The sequence below is a fragment of the Herpailurus yagouaroundi genome, unplaced genomic scaffold, assembly GCF_014898765.1.
Source record: "Herpailurus yagouaroundi ecotype Mexico unplaced genomic scaffold, PumYag 29, whole genome shotgun sequence".
Lineage (NCBI taxonomy): Eukaryota > Metazoa > Chordata > Mammalia > Carnivora > Felidae > Herpailurus > Herpailurus yagouaroundi.
The window spans coordinates 46,184,979-46,209,956 of record NW_024412377.1 but is presented as its reverse complement, the minus strand read 5'-3'; the positions used below and the strand labels follow the sequence as shown (position 1 = coordinate 46,209,956).

Below are 24,978 nucleotides of genomic sequence, written 5' to 3'. Positions count from 1 at the left end.
CAGGGTTGAGAGGGACAGAGGTCTTAATTGAGAGTGGTTAAGCCATCCTGCATTTGCGCATTTCAAGAGAACATACAAGCACAGGGCGTATTGCCAGGGCCCCTCCTGGGGCCCAGAGCACAAGGCAGAGGCTCTGAAGCTTCATGGTAAAGCCGACACTGGCCACCACCGCAGCTCATGATTGTGTGCTGACTGGTTACATGAAAAGGAAACTGCCCGAGAAGCTGGTCACAGTTACAAGTCCTGTGGATTCTAACCCTCGTGTGTGTCTCCTCTCCGTCAATCTGCCTGGGCTTCACAGCCTTCCAGATGGCCGTCCTTCTGGCACTCCTGTCCCCTCCCGGAAAGCCTCTACAGAGCAGCTGCGACAACCCTTGAGGAATGAGAACCTGACCGGGTAAACCCTTCGACGGCCTCCCATGCCGTGGGAATAAAATCCAAACCCATTACCATGGAGCACGTCTTCCTTCCAAGACCAGACACTCTCAGTGCTCAGCCCCTCAGGGGCCACACTTCAGACGAGCCACAGCCTTGCAGGATGCTCTGCCTGGAATCCTCTCCCCATCCCACACTCCAGCCCGCCTAATTCATCCTTGGATATGCGCTTCAATGGCGCTTCTCCTGAGCTTTCCCTGGATCCCGCAAAACGAAAACGAGTCTGGGTCCGGTACCTGCCACGTGCTCCTACTACACCCTCTACTTGGCCCACGAAAGTACTTCTGTCACCTTCTTGCTGTGACACTACTTAATAGTCTGTTTCCCAGCCAGGGTGTTAGGGCCGGAGGGCCCAGTCTACGCTGTATCCCCGGGGCTAGTGAGGTATCAGAGGCACAGTAGGTGCCCCACACCACCAAGCGCTGGGGTGGCACTCTGAGGACGGTCCCATCCCAGTGCTGGTCCTGAGTAACCCAGGACGAGGCTTCCACCCTGGGGGCCAGACACCAGAACCTGTGCTCTGCCAGAGGCACCAGCAGCATGCCCACCCGCGCTTGCAGACACGGCACGGAGAGGCCGTTCCTTTCTGCCGCCTCCTATGCACAGAAATCTTGCAGGCGCAGCCAGACCTCAGAGCCCTTCATTTATTATTCATTTATTTCCTTGTAATACCATCGCTACTGCACTCAAAGGACACGGCCCCGGCACGGGCGTTCCCCCTGCAAGCGAACACAGATTCAACTGAATCACAGCAAATCTTGTCTGAAAGTCTCCAATTATGGACAGCCAAACAAGCCCAGGATGCAAAGAGGCAACCTAGGGTCAAGACGTCCTCTTTCCCATTAGCCATGCTCTTTAAACATCCCAAGCACGCTCACATTTAACATTGCCTTTAAAAAAAATCTTATTTTAGGGCGCCCGGGTGGCTCAGTCGGTTGAGCAACCGATTTCGACTCAGGTCATGACTTTGCAGTTCATAGGTTTCAGCCCGGTTCTCTCTGCCCCTCCCCGCGTGTGCTCTGTCTGTCTGTCTGTCGGTCTCTCTCTAAAAAATGAATTTAAAAAGTTTCAAAAACATTTTTTAATCTTATTTTCATCATAATCCTCTGATGGATGGGACTCAGGGTTTATTGTTCATTTTCCAGGTAAGAAAACTGAGGCTCAAAAAGACAGAGTAACTTGTCCAAGGCTGGAGAACTCCTAAGTGACAGAGCTCATGAGAACCCAGGGGACCATGGGTTCCACGGCCCACGCTCTGTTATACTGTATTCTCCCTTCTAGATTCTAAAGATATTTTTTTAATGTTTATTCTGTGAGAGAGAGAGAGAGAGAGAGAGAGAGAGAGCGCATGAGCATGAGCAGGGGAGGGGCAAAGAGAGGGAGACACAGAATCTGAAGCAGGCTCCAGGCTCCGAGCTGTCAGCACAGAGCCCGATGCGGGGCTCAAACTCACAAACCGCGAAATCATGAACTGAGCCAAAGTCGGACGCTCAACGGACTGAGCCACCCAGGTGCCCCGATTCTAAAGATATTTTTAAGAATGATTTTAAAATCTTGAACATATCTGTAAATTAATTTTTATTCCCCGAGACAAACAAGTTTGAAAAATAGGAAGAAAAGCACGAAAGGTAGTTGAGGTTACTCCACACCTTCTGAAGTCAACCACGAGTCTATTACAAGTCACAGCACTCCGGCCACAATGCAATCCTTTCTTAGTCTTCAAGCAAGCCAGCTCCCTGTGACCTCAGAGCCCCTGTACTTGCTTCCCTTCTGCCTGAACACCCTTGCCCTGGCTTCTCCCCAGCCTTCAGGTCACAGCCGGACCACCGTTCCTTCACAGAGACTTCCTCAAATCCCCTCCCCTGACTCTCTTACACCAGCCTATTTCTGACAGCACCCATCCTCACTGTCTTATTAACGCGTTTTCTTGTCTGTTTCTTCCACTAGAAGGTAGGCTTCCTGAAGGCAGGGTCTGGTTTTCTCACCAGTGTATCCCATTCCACAGAACTATGCCTAGCACATACCAGGCACTTAGTGCACTGAATAAAGGAATAAAGCTTATTTGCATCTTACCATTGTCAAAGCTCACGGTAACTCATTTAAAAAAAAACAAATTATATACATTAGGCAAGTAACCTTACAATAATCAAATAAATGTAGGAGAGATAACAGCCTTCTATTTTTATTCAGGATGAAAATAAGAGCCCCAGAGAAAATAAGTGGCTTGCCCGAAGTCACACAGCAAGCAGAGATGCGGCTAGGCCTTGAACTCACCAATGATTTGGCTTTCTAATACTGTCAAATTGTATAAAAATCTGCTTAAAATATTTTTCCTTCAGTTCCTTCCCACTGCCTCCAAGATTCTCATAGGTCACTGGGTTGTTTGCTGAGCCCTCTGGCTCTCCCTCCCAAGAGGACAGAGAGGTGCCCATGTCTGCAGCATTTCTTTGAGCTGACATACTGCAAGGGAGTGTGAACTAACAGGATCTCTAGGGTAATGCTAATCCACAACCCAATGTACCCAGGATCCTGTGCCGAAAAGCTGATGGGCACATAAATCAGGTTTTCTAGGATTCAGCAAAGGCAAGCATGCAAGTATCCAAGAACTCATCTGTATCCCAGAGAGCTAAAAGGTGTGCAGAGGCAGAGAATGCCAGCAGTAAGGCTCCTACCAAACCCATGACCTAGAAAACATGTGCATGGCCTTGATACAAGGGACCGAGATGCTGCCCCACAATGACCCTGTTCCTCCCCAAAAGCGGGCTCCACTCACATTTTAATATGCTCATGGTAATATCATAAAACCAAAAATGAAATTAATCAAAACCCAAACTTTACAGCTAAGAAAGGGAAAGCCACCTCTCCCCATCCCCATTCCACACACTGGAAACGCTAAGGCTGTTCAGTTTCAAAATCAACTAACCTGGCAGTTCTCTGACTTGTGAATTCAATGGACTTGCAGAGATTCCCACCCCCCCCCCCCCCCAACCCCAACCCACTTTCAAAAAATGTTGGGAAGAGACAGTGTTGTGTACTGTTCACCAACTACACGCAAAACAACAAAGAAGGCAACGTACTATCCTTTCACAAAACAAAGGATACAGAAGGACATATTCCATAAAATAAAGGACACTGATAATCAATACCGAGTTGGAAAGACTTCCAGCCAGGATCAGTAACACACCGAGCTTTTTGACAAAACTCATCGCCCTCCCCTCCTTTTCTCTTTCATTTTACCTGGGACTGGTGAACATTTAAACAACTGGAACAAGTCTGTGGACCAGTGAGTGGGAATCACAGCTCCAGCCCAACCCCTTCTACAAATAAGGAAAAGACAACTCAGCGGTTCACAGGGCTGGTTAGTGGCGGGGCCCTCAGGAACTGCAACGCCTGCCCGGCCTAGTGTCAACCTTGTCTTATCTGTGAAGACACGTGCATAAAAGAGATGTCAAATGAGCTTGACTTTCCTTTATTTATCAAAAGTTTGTATCTATTCTTCCTAGGCTGCCCCAAACCCCAGGGCTAGTCTGGATTCCAAAAAGACTGAGAACTGCAATTTGGATTAACTTCAGTCACTTAACTTTGGTTTACCCCAGAAGCAGCTAGAAAGCAGTGCACACAGAGGAGGCACACAGCAGGAAAAGATGCAGGGGGCACACACAGCTTCCCAATGCCTGTGTTTTCTCAGAGGGATCTAGGCAGCCCCACGCAAAAGATGTCTGCAGGTCTAAGAAGCGCAGGAATTGTGGGCTTGTTACCTGTTGTGTTTCTAGCCTCTTTACTCCTAGGAAGCAACTTCTAAGACCATAAACCTGCACCTCAGCAAGTCAGACACAGAAGCCGAAGGTGTGCACAAGGGTCCCCTTTTCTGTGACCTGTGCTGCAAGGCCTAGGAGTTTTCTATTTATGTCCACTTAGGGCTTCTATGGGCAGGTCCAGTCCTGATGTTCACATTCCCAAACAAAGTCCTGAGGAAAGGCACCAAGGTTTTATTTGAAACTCACAATTCACCCAAATTACTTGACATGGTCTTCAGCATACGGAAGCACTCAATACTTACCTGGACTAAAAAGAAGGCTAAGACAGATGTTTCACCATCTCAGCAGAGTGTGCCCCTCCGGGCTGTTTGGAGGACACAAAGCATAGTGACCACGGGATTATAGTGTTTAAACCCTGAATCATTCATCAATGGTGAGGTTACGCCCAACATAGTCTAGGCAAATTCCTTTGAGCTGGGAAATTCTAACAATGTAAACACTGCCTTTCCTCCACTGGACTCTGGGTTCCTTAAGGGTGAGACTCCTGTTTCACCCACCTTTGTACCCTCCAAATGTGTCTGGCATGGAGAATGACAAAGTAAGGGCTCCACAAATGGCTGCTGAGCTAAAACTGAGTCATTGCAAATTTCTGCTTCCTCGGTGTATCCTGACATACCCTGCCATTCATTCATGCATTTTGTTTATTGAGTATTCTTTGTGTCAGGCACTACGCTAGGAAACAGGAATACAGTGGGGAGTAAGGTGGTCCTGGTCCCTGATCTCACAGAACTTATATTTTTAGCAGGAGGGATAGATTTTAATCCATCATCAATACGAACAATCATATAGCTTTAAATCAAAAAAATAATCTAAAAGAGAGCTAGAGAATAGTATGAGAGTACATAATAAAGGACAGACTCTAGATGTTGTGGAGTGTAGGCATTTTAATCATACTAAAACAAAACCTCAACTCTGTTGGAATAGATGATTTAGTAAAAGGAAAATGTGTAGAGCCCAGGAATTCATTAGGTGGTTGTAATACCACAGTGTACAGATCAGCAATATAGGAAAAGTAAAAACCTTCATCCCCTGGTTCTCTAGTCTTTACCAACGGAAGCAACAAAAACTGACACGAATGCAATTGATTCCACAGAAGAAACCATTTTTAACAACCACAACATAAATAGTTTGAGGCTCAGCTTCCATCTCCAGTAGTATGGTGGACTGGATACTCTGACAGAACCACTAACTAAAAGCAACTAGAAAGAGAAAAAAAAGCAACAACAAAAACAAAATCACGTATTTTAAATCAATTAATAAACTTGCAAGAAAGCAAAACATAATCAGAAACCAAAACCAAAATGAAAATAGGAACTCAGAGGTGAATGGACATCTGAAACTATCTTATGTATGTCTGTCTGTCTGTCTGTCTGTCTGAGGGCCTTCACACAACCAGGTTTAATGCAAATGTTGATCTGCGCATCCTCTTAGAACACAGGACACAGGGAACAAAGTCAAAGTCCATGCCAGGTGGGAAGCTTGAAAGAGATCCACTCTACATCACCACTCACGGACAGCTGAGACATCCTTAGTATAAGAACAAGTTAGAAACAAACCACAAAATTGGCTTAACTTTTGGCAATGAGTAAACTAGGTGGTAGGGAATCTCTCTTGAGAATCTGTTACCACAAGCCACCTCTCATACAGGTTTGTGGTCCCTAATCAGAATACCTAGGAGTCTGAAAAACTTCAAGCTGAGAATTAAGTATAAAGGGGCCCCACTAGGTATGTAGCAGAACCAAATGCCAATCTTTTCTGGAAGAACACACCTTCGCCCAGGCCTCAAAGAATCCCAACAGAAAAGAGTGTCAAGAGATATAAGCAAAACCAAACAAATATATAAAATATATAAAGAAAAGAGGAACCAGAAAAGCGGGGGGGGGGGGGCGGCCCAGCAAAACCGGACCCACCAAAAAACCCTTAAATTACCAGACATGGAATGTGTTTAATCATGCTTTCATAAATAAAAAGGATTAAAAATATTAAAAATGAGGCTATGAAAAAGAATGAGCAGATTTTTAAAAAATCCAAATACAACTTTTACAACTCTAACAATAGGAGAAAAAAAAACTCAGTGGGAAGGTAAAACAGTAGCCTAACTAGATCTCAAAATGAACTGATGAACTAGAAAGGAATTCTGAGGTAATCAGAAAGCAGCACTGGTAAGGAAGAATAAGGAAGATATGAAAAAAGATAAGAGACATGGGGGCGCCTGGGTGGTTCAGTCAGTTGAGCGTCTGACTCTTGATTTCGGCTCAGATTATGATCCCAGAGTTCTGGGATGGAGCCCCATGTAGGGCCCCTCTCCCCTCACCTCTCTTTCTCTCTAAAATAAAAAAGGAATAAAGGGGGAAAAAAAGAAGTTAAGAGACATGGAAAATAGAGTATAAAAGGTCTAAAACAATGTGTGAAATAGGAAAGGAAAGACCAAATGGGGCAATGGAAATACTAAGGAGGTAAAGACTGAGAAATCTCTTGAAAAGAGATAATAATTGAAGATTCCACAAAGCTAATCCTAATCCACACAGGATTAAAATATATATATTAATACCAAAACCAGACAAAGACACTAAAGAAAACTATACACAAATTTCCTCTTCAAAACCGATATAAAAATTCTAAATAAAATTTTGGCAAATCAAATCCAACAATACATAAAAAGGATAATAAATCATGACCAGTGGAGTTTATCCTGGGAATACAAAGTTGCTTTAGCATTCAAAAATCTATCACTGTAATCCACTATATTAACAAATCAAAAAAGAAATAACAAATAATTATCTCAATAAATGCAGAAAAAGTTTTTGACAAAATCCAACATCTATTCCTAATAAAGACTTTCAAGAAACCAGAAATACAAGGAAACTTTCTCAACCCGATAAAGGACATTTACAACAAAACCTACAGCTAGCATCGCATCTGTCACCATTAAGACTGAATACTTTCATCCTTGGAGCAAAACAGCACAAAGATGCTCTTGCCACCTCTATTCAACAATATACTGGAGGTTCTAGCCAGTGCTATAAGGCAAGGGAAAAAAGTCATCTAGATTGGAAAGAAATAAGTAAAAATGTCTTTATTTGCAAAGGACATGATTGCCTATGTAGAAAATCTAATAGAAACTACAAAAAAAGCTACTAGAACTAGTAAATGAGTTTGGCAAGATTACAGGAGACACGATCAATATGCAAATAACTGTATTTCAATATATTAGCAATTAACAACTCCAAACTGAAATTTTCAAAATACCGTTTATGAAATCATTAAAAATGATCAAATCCTTTGGATAACTCTGAAAAAGATGTAAAGACTAAAAACTACAAAACACTGCTAAGATAAACAAAAAACTAAATCAATGAAGCTATACAATCTACCTATGTCAAAAGACTATTGTTAAGATGTCTACTCTAAAACTGACCTATGGGCCAATGTAATCCCAATAAAAGTCCCAACAGGTTTTTTCGGTTTTTTCATAGAAATTAGGATTTTCAAACTCATCTGGAAATGCAAAGCACCTAGAATTGCCAAAACAACTTTGGAAAAGAACAAAGTTGGATAACTAACACCTTATTTCAAGACATATTATAAAGTGACAGTAATCAAGATGGTGTGGTAGTGGCATAAAGAAAAACAATAGATCAATGAAACAGAACAGAGGGTACTGATACAGACCCACACATATATGGGCAACTTATTTTTAACACAAATGCAAAGGCAATTAAGTGGAGAAATGACAGTCTACTCAACTAATGATAATGTAACCACTGGATGTCAATATGAAAAAAGATAGGAGAAGGAGAAACAGAAGGAGAAGGAGGAGGAGGAGGAGGAGGAGGAGAGGAGGAAAAGAAGATCCACATTTTACACTACATATAAAAATTAACTCAAAATGGATCACAGGTCTAATTGTAAAACCTAAAATTATAAAAATTCTAGAAGGAAACAAAACCACAACAAAAACTTTGTGACCTTGGGTTAGGCAGATTTCTTAGATATGACACCGAAAACATAATCAATATAAGAACAAATTGATAAACCAAACTGAAACAAAATTTATAACTTCTGCTCTTCAAAAGACACTGTTAAGAGAATAAAAAGATAAGCTGCAGAGTGGAATAAATACTCATAAAGGACTTCTTTCCAGAACATAAAGAACTCTCAAAATTCAATAACAAGAAGCCAAACAACCCAATTTTTAAAGAATGGGCAAAAGATATCAGCAGACACATCATCAAGAAGATATACAGAGGGCAGATAAGTACATTAAAAGATGCTCAACATCACTGGTCACCGGAGAAATACAAATTAAAACCACAATGAGATACCAGCACACACCAATTAGAAAGGCTAAAACTGAAAAGATTGATCATACCAAGTGTTGATGGAACTGAAGAAGAAATGGAAACACTCATACACTGCTGCTGGGAACATAAAATGTTACCACCACAATTTTTAAAAACTTAAATATACACCTAACATAACCCAGTCGTTCCACTCCTATGTATTTGCCCAAGAGAAATGAAAGCATACACCCACACAAAGACTTGTACATTAAAACTCAAAAACTTTGTACTAAGCCCAAACTGGAAACAACCCAAATATCTACCAACAGGTAAACAGACAAACAAACAGTGGTATTGTCATACAAAAGAACACTACTGACCATTAAAAAAGGAAGAAACTATTGATAACGCTACAACAAGAATGAATCTCAAAATAATCACGCTCCATGAAAGAAGCCAGACTTGAAAAAGAGTACATACCGTATGACTCCATTTGTGTAAAATTCCAGAAAATACAAACTAGTCTATAGCAATAGGAAATAGATCAGTAGTTGCCTGGGGACTAGAGGAAGGCAGGAGGGACAGGAAGAAGGGGTTATACAATACAAAGGGACACAAGGAAACATTGGGGTATGTTCATTATCTTGACATGACAGTGTCACAGGTATATACAGATGTCAAAAGTTACCAAATTATGTATATGCAATTTACTATATGCCAATTATACATCAATAAAGCTGCTTTTAAAAATCTACATTATAGTGAAACTGCAGACCAAAAAGAGATAAAATCTTTTTTTTAAATCTTAAAAGTAGCCAGAGAAAAGACAGATTTAATATAAAAGAATAATCATTATACTACCCCTGGCTTCTCATCACTTATATTAAACCTGGAAGGCAATAGAATAATGTATTGAATATACTGAAGGTAAAAAACGGTGAAACTGGAATTGTATACCCAGAAAGAACAGGAGCAAAATAAAGATATTCGCAAGCAAAACCTAGAGTTCGCTCTTAAAATACCCTCAAAGAAATGTAAAACAATATGCTTCAGGCAAAAGGAAAGTGATTCGATTCGGAAGGCCTGTATAAAACAGTAAGAGTACAGTCTTATGGAATTAAAAATAATAATTAAACATAAGGAACACAGTCAATATCATTACACACAATATCAATGTGATAGTGATATAAGCGGACAGATGGTAGGTTTACTTGTAGTGATAACATGATGTATAAACCTGTTGAATCACTAAGTTGTACACCTGAAACATAACACTGTGTGTCAACTATACTCAATAATAGTAATAACAATCACTAAAATACATGACAACAGTAGTGTGAAATCAGAAGAGAGGGTGATCAAAGGTGAGGTGTACTGGCTGGGAGTAGGGTAAGTATATTGATTAATTTTAGATTCAAGAATACACGTTAAATTTTCTTAGCTAACTATTCAAAATGTAGAAACAGAATACTGAACTTTTATAGCAGAATAGAGGGAAAAAGCAAAATGAGAAAAAATTCCAGTCAGGAGAGAAGAGGAGGAAGAAACATAAAAACGTGAGACAAAAAGAAATGCCTGAAGACAGCAGGAAAAAGCCTCCACTAAAAGGTGAACTTCTGTAGAGGGAGGCTGTTCGATGCTACACACTGTGAGCCTACCATAGCGTCCGGCACATATTTCCACTTTTGATAGATATCAAATGACTGAGTTTGGTAAGTAAATAAACAAATGTTTGGAAGCATGGATGGCATAATAAAAAAATATATCCAGGGGCGCCTGGGTGGCGCAGTCGATTAAGCGTCCGACTTCAGCCAGGTCACGATCTCGCGGTCCGTGAGTTCGAGCCCCGCGTCGGGCTCTGGGCTGATGGCTCAGAGCCTGGAGCCTGTTTCCGATTCTGTGTCTCCCTCTCTCTCTGCCCCTCCCCCGTTCATGCTCTGTCTCTCTCTGTCCCAAAAAGAAATAAACGTTAAAAAAAAAAAAGAATGCTTTAAAAAAATATATCTGGTCTCAGTCCCAAGTTCCTGGCACAAATCTCTGAAAACCCTTGGAATTTCCAGAGTGGCAGGAGTGCCTTTTGTCATTCATAAATCAAAGGGAGCCCCTTTTGAGCACAGGTGAGTTTATGCTAATAAGGTGACGTAGGGTGGGACACTCCCCCCCCCCCCCCCCATAGCCTGAGGATGGGGCTGGTCACCAGAAAGGGCAGGGGGCTGGGTTGCAGATTAAGATATACAAAAACTCTTGAATAAAAGGATGTGATGAGCTTCTGAGTTGGTAAACATGAAGGAAGAGTAGAACACCCCAGTTCCACTGTGACAGAAGCTCCTGTACTCAGGACCCTTCTGGACCTCTCACCCTATGCACCTCTTCATCTGGCTGTTCACCAGATGAACAGCCCTTATAATCAACCTGTAAACGTAACATTACCGTAAATTATAACACCCCTTATAATCAACCGGTAAACGTAAGTAAATATTTCTCCAAGTTCTAGCAAATTAATCACACCTGAAGAGGGAGTGGTGGAACCCTCTGATTGATAGCCGGTGATCAGAAACCCAGGGGAACTGGACTTGTGATTGGCATCTGAAATGGGGGCAGTCTTATGGGACTGAGCCCTTAGCCTGTGGGGTCTGATGCTAACTTGAGGCTGACAGTGTCAGAACGGAGTCAAATTTGTAAGACACCCAGTAGCATCCACTGAGAACTGGAGAACTGCTTGATGGTATTGGAAAAAAACCCATCGGAATGGTAAATGAATGAATCTGGTTAGCTGAATGAATAAATGTATGAATAATATAAAACTTCATTTTGGCCAAAAGACTCAGCCTTCTCCAGGCACCACTTCATTTATCAGAATTAGCCAACAAATTACAGACAGGACAAATTGGGTTTCTCTCTTCTCCCTGGCCACTGTCTGGGAGCAATGAAGTATGAGAAATACAGATGGATAAGAAAGGAAGTGACAGAAAGGGGACTGGGTCAAATTAGTCCCGGCTTATGGAAAAGTCGGCAGAATAAAAAATCATGTACAGGAGGTAGCTTCTAGTTTTGAATTATATTATGTATTCCCTCCTGTCCATTTCTATGACTAATACCCTAGTTGAGGCCCTTGTTACCTATAGTAGCATCACAAGGCCCTCCACTGCCCTTTGTCCCTCTTCTATGTCCTTGTCCATCCAGACTCTATCCCATCACCATACAGAGCCAGCATATCACTTGCCCCCAATCCTCCTTTCTCAGATGTTTCAGTGGGTCCCAACTGCCTTGTGGAATCCAGTTCAAACTTCTCAGCCTGATTTTTGAGGCCCTTGGAGTTGATTTTCAAGACCTTTTCTTGTACCTTTCCCCCTGAAGAATACTGGACTTTGGTCAATAGGTCCCATGACCCTTCTAACCTCTTCTACATCCTTGCTCATGCTGTTCCCTTCAACTGCCATTTCTCTTCTGCCATCTTTGTTACTGAGGTTGTAAACACTCCTCAAGGCCCAACTTGGATGTTAACGCCTCGATGGTGCTTTCTGGTACAGAACCAAAAATAAATTTTTCCACTTCTTGTTCCATAACACTCTGTTTATAACTCTCGTATGATTCTCAACACATCTTAGCTTATGCTCTACCTGGAAGGCAGTTAGTCTAACGGTTAAGTACATGGACTTTGAAGTCAGACAGAAGTGAGATTGAATCCATATCTGCCATATCATAGCTGTATGCTCTGGGGAAGTTACTTAGCTCCTCTAAGCCTCAGTTTCTTCATCTGCAAAATGGGGAAAATCTATATTAGAGGGTTGTTCTGGACATTAAATGAGATCATGCCAATCAAGCATATAGTATACACAGTAATTACTGTCATCAGAATACATGTATATGCTCACTCTTCCATGGATGTGAGCCCCCTAAGAAGAGTATCCACATCTCATGATGTTTCTACAGTTCCTTCCATCTCTTCTAATACCTAGTATGGTGCCGCACACAGTGCTTTTCTCAAATTATGTAAAATAATTTCTAAACTAAGAGGTAATGTTATTAAATACACTCTCAATCATGTTGGTACCAAGTTTGGGTTCTACAGGATTCTTAAGGTTTATTGCATTTGTTCAATATTCAATGGCTTTCATGTCCCTGGAAACCCCATATGCTCCAGATTTTACTCCACAATACTGACACCTTATTAGGAAAACAGCCACGGACCGGGAGAATACATTCCCAAAACATGTATCAGACAAAAGACTTGTATTACAGAATATATTTTTAAAACTCTTAAAATTCCATAAAGACAAACAACCCAAATGAATGAAAACTGGCGGAAGATTTTAACAGGCACTTCACAAAAGATACAAAATAGCCAACACACCCATGAAGACAGGTTCTTCGTGACAGCACGCAAATGTCGTGTCAGGAGGCGTGAATATTGCACACCCCACAGAAGAGCTAAAATTGAAGACTGATCATTCCAAGTGTTGTCAAGGACGCCGAGCAACTGGAACTCTCACAGGCTGACGTGGGCACTCAAAGCGATACAACCACTTTGGAAAACAATTTGGCAGCTTCTTAAAAAATTAAACATACGCCTACCATACCACCTAGCCAATACACTGTTTCTGGAGGTACCTATCCACCCAAGTGAAACAAAACCCCAGACCTGTACACAAATGTTCGTAGCAACTTTATTTGTACAAGCCAAAAGCTAGAAACAACCGAAATGTCCACCAACACGAGAACGGATAAACAAATGACGGAACAGACACATAATGGGAAACTGCTCAACAATAAAATGAAACAAGCTGCTGATACACAGGAGGACATGGAGGAATCTCAATGATCATCTTGCTTGGTGAAAAAAGCAGGCAAAGAGGAACACACATTGGGTGAAGTTCTATGCAATTTCTAGAAAACACAAGCTCATCTAGAAAGAAAGCAGGTCAGTGACTGCATGGAGACAGAGGGAAGGACTAGTTACAAAAGGGCACAAAGAGGGGTGCCTGAGTGGCCCAGTCAGTTAAGCATCTAACTTCTGCTCAGGTTATGCATGACCTCAGGGTTTGTGAGTTTGAGCCCCCGGTCAGACTCTGTGCTGACAGCTCTGAGCCTGGAGCCTGATTCGGATCTTGTGGTCTCCCTCTCTCTCTCCTCTTCCCCCACTGGGGCTCGTGCTCTCTCTCTCTCTCTCTCTCTCTCTCTTTCAAAAATAAAATAAAAATTAAAAATATTAAAAAGACAAAAGGGCACAAAGAAGCCTCCGGGGATGATAGAAATGTTTATTATGATTTCGATGGTAATCTCACAAAGTTTATACATATGTTAAAATGGATTAAGTTACACACTTTCAAAAGTGTGCAATTTATTGTATCTCAAATACCCCTCAACACAGTTGTCTGAAAAATATGTACTTAAAATTTTTTTTTTCCTTATAAAAACCAACCACAAAATAAAACGAGCAGGATGTTCACCGGCAAAGTAAGCAAAACCTAAAGTTGGTCTGAAAGCTGCTCTTGGAAGCATGGCATCAGCACAAAGAGCGGCGGGAAGGCCAAGAGGCAGGAAGCTCGGCAGACAGGCCTCAAATCGCAGCGGGGAGCACCATAAATGTGGCTTGGATAGGACCAGCGTTCTGTGGTTGCCTTCGTGGCAAAGCTAATTTACTCAGCGGCTGAGTCCACGGCAATCCAACACTTGGAGGCTGAGACAGTTGTCAGGTTGCATTCCTGTGGCCTTTTTTCTTTTCCTGTGTGCATTTTCAAAGAGCTTCCTGGGTGCCTGTGGAGTCTTCACCCAAGAAGAGAGCTGTAATGGGAGATTTCAGGTATGGCTGGATGTCCCAGATCCTTGGGGAAAAGCAGAGGCAGAGCTTTTGCATGGCTCCAGGCATGGGTGTGCAGGCTGAGCAGGCACAACCCCGGGGGGGGGGGGGGGGGGGCAGTCACAGACACCTCAGTGCAAGAGGTGCTCCAGGAGCAGTGCAGGGAGGGGAAGGGAAAGTGACTCGGGGAGGCCGAATCCCCTGCTCTGGCCCTACCCCCAAGAAATACTGAGCACTCCCAGCGCACCCTTTATCCAACATTATTTTAAAAGAAAAGCTTAAAAATGAAATGTCACTGGAACGAGCAGGGAAGAAACTCATTGCCCTCTTTGTTGCCTTAGCCCTCGTCTGCTATTACCTTGTACTTCCAGGCGACCTCGTTTCCCCATCTGTTGGGTGGAGAGATAATCCCTACCCTGCCCACCTCACTCATTTCACCCCTGCCTGAAAGCCTGAGGTGCACACAAACCTGAGATTCTTGGAACAGAGGGGTCAGACTGGCAGGCCATGGCCAAGACCCAGCGGGCACAGATGGCTTTATTTAGCTCACACAATATTTAAAACTCAGGAGAGTCCATATTAAAAAAAAAAAAAAAAAATCTAGAAATCTAACTTTTCTTGAAAAAACCCAAAGACCTGGCCTGATTGGACCCGCATTCCCAAGCAACAGCTGGAGCTGAGGAAGGAACAAACCCCTTCCCACTTGCCCACAGCCCCAGCCACAGAACCCTTCACTCACTTATGTCACAGGCTGGGGCCTGTGGGCGTTGGAGTCTGCTCTCAGATCAGTGAGAAGGGCACTTGGACTTCACCTGGTCCAGACTACCCCTCACCCAGGACACTGGGTGACAGGCCTGTAAGATGGCCCCCACCTGAAACACTTCTCTTGATGAGAAACTCATCCATCACCTTGGAGGATGCTCTTGCTTACACCTTCAAACGGAAGGTCTCTCCCACCCTCAGGCCAGGGTTCTGCTTTCCTTTCATGCTCTCTCCCTGCCATTCAAGCCTTTCAGACACAGCCACTGGTCCTTCTATGAAAACCTAAACATCCAGTGTCTTTAGCCCTTCCCTTTAGAAACATTTCCTCAACCCTTGGCATTCCAGCACTTTCCTCTGAGCATGTTCCACTTTATCTCTGCCACATGTGGAGCTGGTGGATCCTTCCTCCCCATTTTGTCCTACTAAGCAGGTCAAATTAATTATGAACACATGTTCCTACATGGTTTCTCTCTGGCAAGCTCTAAAGAGAGGCAGCATCACCGAGTACTATAAGCAATGGTAAATATGTTCTGTCGGGTTTAGTCTCAACATCCTCATACGGATAAAAATAGACCTCGTGGCATCAGGCAGGATAATTCATACTCTCTACAAATCATTTCTGAACCAGAAAAATGAAACATCAGGGATTTCCAACATTGCAAAAAATTACATAAGTCTTGGAGTGAAAGTAATTGTTTTGAATTTTAAAAATAAGTACCCCATATTCTGAGGTTGCATACTTTTTATGGAAAGGAAATGAAAAAATATGCCAAAATTCCCTAGTTCAGACCTCAGGGCAGAACAAAGACAAAAACAAAAATTCTCTCTCCTGTGCTTCCTGTGGGTTTCTTGAAGATCAACATTTTAGGAGTAGAAAAAGCACTGGGCCTTTATTTTCTTTCTTTTTTATGTCTTAAAGAAGTGTGTGTGTGTGTGTGTGTGTGTGTGTGTATGAATGTGAAAGAGAAAGAGAAAGAGAGAGAGAGAGAGAGAGAGAGAGAGAGAGAGAGATTGAGATCTACAGAAATCACTTACTATATCTGTCTCTGGATCTAGCTTTCCTGTTTTGTAAAATGCCAGGCTTGAAGGAGATCACTGAGAGGTCCTCAAATCTGCATGAGAACCACTTGGGTGTGCACATGCAGATTCCCTGGCAGACCCGCAGAAATTCTGCATCCTGGAGGGTGGGATGAGGCCAGGAAGCTGGTGTCTGACAAGTGCCCAGGCGACTCTGATCCCCCCCAGGCTTCTCATCTAATGATAACATCCCAAGCCATTTCTCCATCCCATTATTATTTTTTTTTCAACGTTTATTTCTTTTTGGGACAGAGAGAGACAGAGCATGAACGGGGGAGGGGCAGAGAGAGAGGGAGACACAGAATCGGAAACAGGCTCCAGGCTCTGAGCCATCAGCCCAGAGCCTGACACGGGGCTCGAACTCCCGGACCGCGAGATCGTGACCTGGCTGAAGTCGGACGTTTAACCGACTGCGCCACCCAGGCGCCCCTCCATCCCATTATTTGGCATGCACTCTGTGGCAGGAGGCGTGCTAGGGCCACGGGGGTATGATGGTAAACCAGTCACACAGGCCTGGGTCTCAAGGAGCTCATGCAGGGATGGGGGTGGTAGACAAGGAGAGGTTTCCACGGAAATGGATGTGGGTCCTGGGATGTGGCTGGGGCCATAACACCCATAAATGCACAGGCTGCCATGGGAACCCACCCAGACTGAGGAAGGCAGGGTGGTCAGGGAAGGTTTACTGGGGGAGGTGATGTCTCAGCAGAGCCTTCAGTAGCACGTAGAGGACCTGGCTTTGGAAAGCCCAAACTGGTAGCATGCTCAAGGCCTGAGAACCAGAGCCAGAGTGGATGGGCTCTGGCTTAGACCCGAGGGGACTGGAGGGAGAGCCGGAAATGGACACCGGAGAAGGTGGCAGGGGCCAGGTCATAAGGGCCCAAACAGCGACACCAAGAATTCTGGATTTTAGCCTCAAAGCTACAGGCAGTCATGGAAGGGTTCTAAGCAGGAAAGGAACATGATCAGACTTGTGTTTTAGAAAGATCACCTGGGCTGCTGTGTGCAGAATATGCTGCAAGAAGAAAGCAGGAAGAAGGAAGCAGTGTCTGGAATAAACAAGGCTTCTTTCTTGGCTGTGAAGGCTCAGGGCTAGAGGTGGTCAGTGTAGTGAATGTCAGAACAGCTGGAGACCCCAATTCCCAGGGAAAAGCTGAGGCTTTTGACTTCTTATCCCAGGTCCCACTTGTATGATCACTTTTCCTCACTGGAGGAACCCACACTCCACCCACATACCCACCTGCCTAATTCTGTCTGGGCTGCTTGCTTCTCTCACACTCAGAAAGGGAGACGGAACCTGCCAGCTGGTCTTAAGGTATCAAGGAACAAGAGGAAGAAATGACTCTGAAGAGAAACATCCCTCATGCTTGCCCCTTGGGAATACACATACGCTCTTAGTAATAATTTACCTGTGGCCAGCACACTACAGTTTTCAACACTTTTGATCCCCACACCTTGCTGCGGGGGCTCCCAGCACTCCTGGGAAATAGGCACTCCCATTGCAGAGAACAGGCAACTGAGGCCCACAGGGCTTGTGCACCTGGTGCAAGGGTGCAGAGACAGTGGGAAACGGAGCAGAGGCTAGGAATTCATTCCACGGCTCTTTACTGCTATTGATCCCTGAGCCCATGGGGCCTGTAATTAAGTAAAATGTCTCTCCTCAACAGTGGAGAGAGGCCACAAGCTGGAGAATTCGATGAAAACGATCTACCCAGGGTGGAAGTGTTTCATCTTGAAGTCCCCGGAGGGCTTCTGAAATGAGGGGGACTACGAGGTGGGGAGGGGAAGATGCCGCAAGCCTGTGAGGAAATGTCATCTGGGCTGAAAATGCCCACGCCGAGAAGGCTGGCGCCGCGCAGCTCTTGGGCAGTGGGAGTAACCCTGCTCCTGATGGAACAGGGGATGGCGGCTGGGGTGCTGGGGTGTGGAAGGGAGCCAGGAGGAGGGGGCGGGGCAAACCACACAGAGTGTTCCTTTTCCTCTTCCCCACTCCCGACATGTCCATCTGGGGCCCGTCGGGTCAGTTAAACCGCCCAGCTTACTTGCAGAAGGGAAACCAGCCTCTAGACACTACTATCACCAAAGAATTAATAGCTATTTTTAAGCCCTAACAAAGTGACAGTCTCACAATGAATCGCCAGCAGTTGGTGTATGCGGTTGGTGACCATTCTCTCCGTTTCCCACGTGGGAAAACGAAGGCCCAAGACGGTTAAGTTTCACACAGCGATGACAAGTGACACAGTGATTCAAATCTAGGCCTTTCCGACTGCTGAGCCTGTTTTGCTTGAGGCGGGGCTGGTGTTTGAGGGAGAGGCTGCTTCCCCAGATTTATTTTGAATACAGGGAAAAGAGGGATGTGCTCGCTCTGTGTGTATGTGTAGGACCCTTCCCTGATTTTACTGCACTTAGAAGGTAAGGGGCGCCTGGGCGGTTCAGTAGGCTAACTGTCCAACTCTTGAGTTCAGCTCAGGTCATGATCTCATGGTTTGTGAATTTAAGTCCCGCTGATGGGCTCCGTGCTGACAGCATGGAACCTGCTTAGGAGTCTCTCTCTCCCCCTCTCTCTCCGCCCTTCCCCAGCTGGTGTGCTCTCACTCTCTCTGCCCCTCAATAAAGAAATAAATAAAACTTTAAAAAAAGAAGAAGAAGGAGGAGGAGGAGGAGGAGGAGGAGGAGGAGGAAGGGACAGCGGCACGGCAAGCTGGGACTCCCTCTATCTCCTTTACTACCTGCCTTCTTGGGATGAGAGAGAAGGGAACATAGCAGCAGACAGGGCTGGCGCAGGGCACAGACACCAGTTCCACCGGGAAGAGGCAGCAGAACCTCGGATTCCCATGGCAACAAGCACTCCACGACCAGCACTGCCCCCCTGCCCTTACAACACACTCTGTGAGCAGGGAAGGTGGGGTGATACCCTCAATTTCCACAAAGGACAGGGTTCTAACCAAATCTTGGGATCCATCAGCATCGAGGACTTCAGGCTGAAGCCATTGTGGTTCACAAAAAAGGGGAACAACAGGAGTGGGGTCACAGAGCTCTGCCAGACAGACTGAGAGGCAGAAAAGACATCCAGTGAGTGAACAGGAAGGAAATGGGGGCTGCTTGGCTTCAAGGACGCTTAGGGGTGAGGGGTGATCTCTGTATCATTCTAGGTGTTCCACAGCGCTGGACTGATTTTTATGGGCACATTGCCCAAGAGGCCTCTGAGCACATGGGGGAAAAAATGGGACGGGGTAAAATGTTATGGGCTTATAATAAAAGCATGACTATCTGGGATTGGGCAGAAGAAGAATTTCTCACTCATGAGCACAGGTCATGGATCAACAAAATCTAGAAGTGAAAAATCTGCCAGGGTCCACTCACAAGTAAAAAGCAGGTGCTCAGACATAAACATGAAAATAAAAATAGAGTTGCCAGTAGGCCTTCTTCTATGCAAATATCATGTTACCTAAATGACCTGGGGCATAATTTAAGAGGTAAGCAATGATGGACTAGAAGAGGGTCCCAACTACTCTAACGGATGTGTTCTGTGAAAGGGTGGTAGGTTTTCAGTGAGTGAAGCCTTTTATTACTCAGTTGCATTTTGTTATTATACATTTTAACTTTTCAAATCAATAATATGTCCTTAGTGTAAAGTCAACCAATGAGGACATTGTGGTTTTCTGATCAACATAATCTGACCTCAGGAGTGAGAGACAAGAGCTTACAGCTTACATCTGCCTCAAAGTACAGTTTCTCTCTTTTGCTTTAGTTACTCAATGCTGAGAAAACTTTTTTGATATAATAAATAGCAGATACACTTGATGAATAAGTAGATGTATTTTTTTTTTTAACACAGCCTGCCCTATAATTTCAGGATTCTCTTCAATTAAACAGATGCTGGAAGAATAAACTGGTGACCTCCGACATGTAAAAATGTAGTACATAATACATGTAAGTGATTCAAAAACATGTTTTCTATTATTGTAGTTTAAAAAGAGTCAACACAAGGTGAAACCACGTTTACAGAATCCCTGAGGACCTTCAGAGACAGTCTGTAAAGTGTTCACCAGGATGGTGTCTGAGGTCTTTCCAGCCCCAGCTTCGGCCTCCTCACCATTACATCTTGCACGGGGAGGAATGAAAACCCCAGGGGCAGGAGCAGGCGTAAAGTAAACAGGCTTTCCACCAAGTGCTGACCCCGGGCTTCCCCTTTCAGAAGGGGAAGTGAGGAGAAGAAGAAGAGAAGGAAACAATTGCGGCCAGAATGTACCTTCTGAGATAAATCCGTATCTACCTATAGCTAAAACAAACAAAACAAAACAACCACACCAGTTGAAAAAGAGAAAGGCATTCAGGCACACAGAACTAAGAGGGCCCTGCTAGGCCGTCTTCCTGCTCTGGGGCTGCAGGCTCAGTCCTGATAACTCAGGAGCTTCTGGTACGGAGAATACCAGATCCCCCAAACAAGCAATTCAAATACTTTGGAGACTGGTGACATACCTCCAGCCACAAAGTGTACAGACAGCAGATCTGCATAACGCATGCCACGGCATGCTTACTCATTTTTAACCACGACATTATTCTTTTGCTGTCTATCTTAGGGAAAAGAAAATCACTGGCATGTCCTATAGCTTGAAGAACAAAACTGGGATGATTGGGAGAAAGAAGAGGGAGAAGTGGTGACCTCCCCATCCCTGGAGCTATTCAAGCCAAAGGCTGCCACAGAGGGGGTTCCTCCCCCACGGTGAGACGGCATACTAAAGGATTCCTAAGATTCCCTTCCAACTCAAACTGCGTCTAAAAATAAAAGCAACCCTTGTAAAACTTATATTTAAAAACCCGTACAAGTTATACATGTGCGCAATCATATCTCAGTACCAATAACGGTATAATGGCATTTACAAAAGCACTTTTCCCGCACAGATTTTCTCAGATAATCATCGCCACAGCCCTGCAACGCAGCTATTACTGTCATTATCCCCATTTTAAAGGTGGGACCGGGCTCTGAGTTTAAGCAATTGTTCTGAGGTCAGACAGCTAGAGAGCTGACAGCTCCAGGCTTCTCTCTGACATTTCTCCTCCTCCTCCTCCTCCTCCTCCTCCTCTTCCCTCAACCTCTCCTCTTTCTGTCTTCTGGTAAGTAGTCTAACAATGGGAAAATGGAGGAGAGACACTGAGAGCGAGCCTCTTATACAGATAACTGACTGAACCCCCTCCCATCACTTTGCGCCACCAGAGGATCCAGGGAGGGCTTACTCATAACCTCCTTGGGTAATGAATATACAGAGATGTGCAATAATTTTGCAAAAAAAAAAAAAAAAAAAAAGGCTCATGCATATCCGAATTTTAACAAGAGAAAATTAGTCCCCTTTTTTAAGTTTAAAAAAGGAAGTGTTTTAGTCTAAAGTGAGGAAATGAAGGGAGGAAGATTTTTTTTCTTTTTCGAAGTGGGTTCTGTCATTCCCACGGGTGGTGAGTGAGCACACACTGCCTCTGAGATCACAGTGAATGAAACATTCGGATGAATTCCATAATGAACTGGTGCAGTCGACAAATGCCCATTCATTAAAAGAAGAAAAAAAGATTAATTTCAAAAGATAAGTCCCCCAAGTTGGTTATGGGGTTTGAATTTTCAAAAAGAGCACCACCTGGTCCTGGATTTTGTTTAGAGGCTGATTTGATCCTCAGAATTCAAATCGAAACTGATTTTGCTCAAAAATGTTTTAGTAAAGAGGGTGTGGGTAGAAGGAGTGACTCCCATCACACGGCCTTTCAGTATACCAATTGCTTAAAGAAGCCACAATTTCTCAAATGGTTGGAAGGGAATGAAGAGGCCCAGAGCCTTGCACCAGAGTTTCACGGTTTTCAAAACACACTTTCTCCATCTTCTTTCTGACGGACAACCCTGGAGGGAAGGCCCTCGGAGCCCAGGAAGGTTTAGTAGTTGGCTCAAGGGCCCACGGCACAGGCTTATATCCTAACTGGCATCCAGTCCGGTGCTCCTCGCCTCTCAACGGGGAAAGCACTTCCAAAGAAAGTTGCCAACTCACGTTCAGCTTCCTAAAACCCAGCTTGGCCACCGTCTGGGCCTGTGCAGAGGAGGGATTGGGCAGGTGTCCCTCAAAGCATCCACATCTTCATGGAAGAAAGCAGACACTGGAAATGCCAGAATCAGTCACTAAAGACGCACTGCATGTTCAGCCTGGACAAGTTCTTTGTCCTTGCAAATTTGTAAACCCTGCACATGAAGAGGGCGACTGTAGTTACCACATGCTTCTCCCATTTCAACCCTTTATAACAAACTAACGCAAAGAACTTGAGGGGACAGCACAGCTGTGTGTTTGACTGTGAGCTGATAACAGCAGCAGTAGTTAATGCTTACCACACGCTAGGCACTACACTGGGAACATTAAGCAGTTTTATATGCATGTTACAGAGGAGGTAACAGACACGCAGAGAGGTTAAAGTCAGTTACTCAGGACTCTAAAGCTCTGAAAGTACAGAAGCTGGAAGTTAAACCTACAGGGGCCTGTGGTCTTAAGCCCTCTGCCACTTACTAGCTGTAGGATCTTACATAAGTCACTTAATTTTTCTAAACTTTACTTGCGTAATCTGTAAAATGGGGATAATAATAGCAATCCCACAGGGCAATTCAAAGCATAAATGAGATTACAGAAATGAAGCACTTGGCACCAGGGCTGTCCTACTGCACGATTCCAAGGAATGCTACTCACAAATGGAGATGCGCCACGAGGCGGTCCCCCTTGGCACAGCGCCCACCGCAGTGAAAATGCTCAAGTGCTACCATCAGTATTCATTATCATTGTATGACAGTGCCATGATCAGGGTCAAGAGCCAAAGTAGGAGCTGCTCATCTGCGAAGGCCCAGCTCAGGCGTTCCAAAGAGCTCCCTTGGGTTACTCATTCGGACTTAGCTTGCCACGGAGTATCTTGGTTCTCATGACCAATTTCCGAGCATGTCTCACCTCCCCAAGCAGATGTAAACTTCTGGAGGGCAGACGGTGGTCCATGCCTTGGATCCCCTGAACCACCTCTAGTGCCCAGCACGCGGTAGGCCCTCAGGAGCTGTGGTGGTTTTAAAATGTGCCCAAGTTCTTTCACACTCCTCCCTTCAAGAGGTGGGGTCTGCTAAACTTAGTGACTCACATCCAACTAACAGAGCAAAGCATACACGACAATGTGCAACTTCTGAGACTAGGTCACACAAGGAACTGTGACTTCCTGCTTGCTCTCACTCTCAGATCACTCGTTCTGGGGTAAGCTAGCTGCCACGCGGTAATGACACTCAAGCTTCCTTACAGAGAGGTCCAGGCGTTGAGAAACTGAGGCCTCCTGCGACAGCCATGAGAGTGAGCCTTCTTGAAAGCAGACCCCCTAGCCCCAGTCAAGACCTCAGATGACTCCAGAGCTGGCCAATATCTTGACTGTAATCTCATGAGAGACCCACCATGAGCCAGAGCCACCCAGCTGAGCCTAGATTCCTGACCCACAGAAACCACAAGGTAATAAACACTGTGTTAAGCTACCACATTTTGGGATAATCCGCTATACAGCCACATATAACCCATACAGGAACCATGTGGTGGGCTTAACAACAAACAGACAACAGGGAAGTTGTAGTTTTCAGGTAGGAGGAGTAATCCTCATACTTGGATGAGAGCTTCCCTATTATTAAACTAAAAGAGAAATCAGACGGAAGACCCAAGATGGGCTGGCTTCACCCACTCGGGCTTTGGCTCAGTAATCACCATAGGGAAGAGGAGAGGGAATGTGGAGTACTCAGGCTAAGGCTGGCCGAACAGCTCAGTGCTTCACCCCCTCAAAACACACAGGCCTGCGGCCCAGATGAGGGACCCAGCTCCAGCCAATCCTTCCCCACCCCCAGCTGATCCCTCCCCAATCCCAGGGCTATGCTCCAGCCACACAGCCTCCTCAGAGCTCCCCAGAGTGACCAAGCCCTTCGGAGAGCACTCCTCCTAGCATCCCCTTTCCCTTTTGTTCATTTGTTTCTATTCACTGAATTCTTTACAATATCTTATTGTGAAGTAACTTTGAAGTTAGAGAAAAGATACAAGAACAGCATGATGAACTCCTATATATCTTTCATCCATGTTTGTTGTTACATGTTTCATCATTCTCTCTCTCAGCTATCTAAACTTCAATTTTTTTTTTTTTTTTTGTCCTGAAACATTTGAGAGAAAGGTGAAGGCATATAACCCCTTACTCCTAAATTCTTTAGCATGTATTTCCTAAAATAAGGATACCAAAGTCAGGAAATTTAACACTGATACAATACTAACAGCTCATCCACAGTTCCTAAGTTTCCGTAATGTCCTTTATAGCTAATTCTTTTTGGCCTGGTTTGGGATCTAATCCAAGACTGTCCATTCATTTTCTCCTTGATCAAATATGTTGTATGTCAGGCATTGTGTAAAGCACTGGGGATAAAATAACGAGGGGGAAAAACAGACATAGCCACCAACCTCATGGCACTCACCGTTTCAGAGGGTGACACAGTGATCAACTAATCACACTAATTATAAGTTTGTGTGATCACAAACTAAGATATGTGTTAAAGAAAAAAGGCCTGAACCAGGATGAGGGCTGGGGGGTGGGGGGAAAGATGGTCAGAAGGCTATCCTGAGGTTAAGACACCTGAGCTGAGATCCGAAGCGTGAGGCGGTGTTAGCCGAGCCATTTGTGCATGTGTGTGTGCATGTGCATGTGTGTTTGTGTGGCAGGGAGACTGGAAGAACACTCCAGGTAACAAGATGGCTTGTTCAAGGTCAGTACGAATGGAGGG

At 44.5% G+C, this 24,978-nt stretch overlaps 1 protein-coding gene and 1 long non-coding RNA gene across 2 annotated transcripts in view; both read right to left on the bottom strand.

Moving 5' to 3' along the window:
* Positions 1 to 24,978, bottom strand: part of GALNT10 (polypeptide N-acetylgalactosaminyltransferase 10) — a 218,728-nt gene that overhangs the window by 175,970 nt on the left and 17,780 nt on the right. The gene's annotated exons all lie outside the window — the stretch shown is intronic.
* LOC121045470 (uncharacterized) lies at positions 13,775 to 24,032 on the bottom strand. Its single transcript, XR_005797762.1, has 3 exons — positions 23,141 to 24,032; positions 22,205 to 22,310; positions 13,775 to 14,361 (listed from the first exon to the last, which is right to left on the bottom strand). It is a non-coding gene; the product is annotated as an uncharacterized LOC121045470 (long non-coding RNA).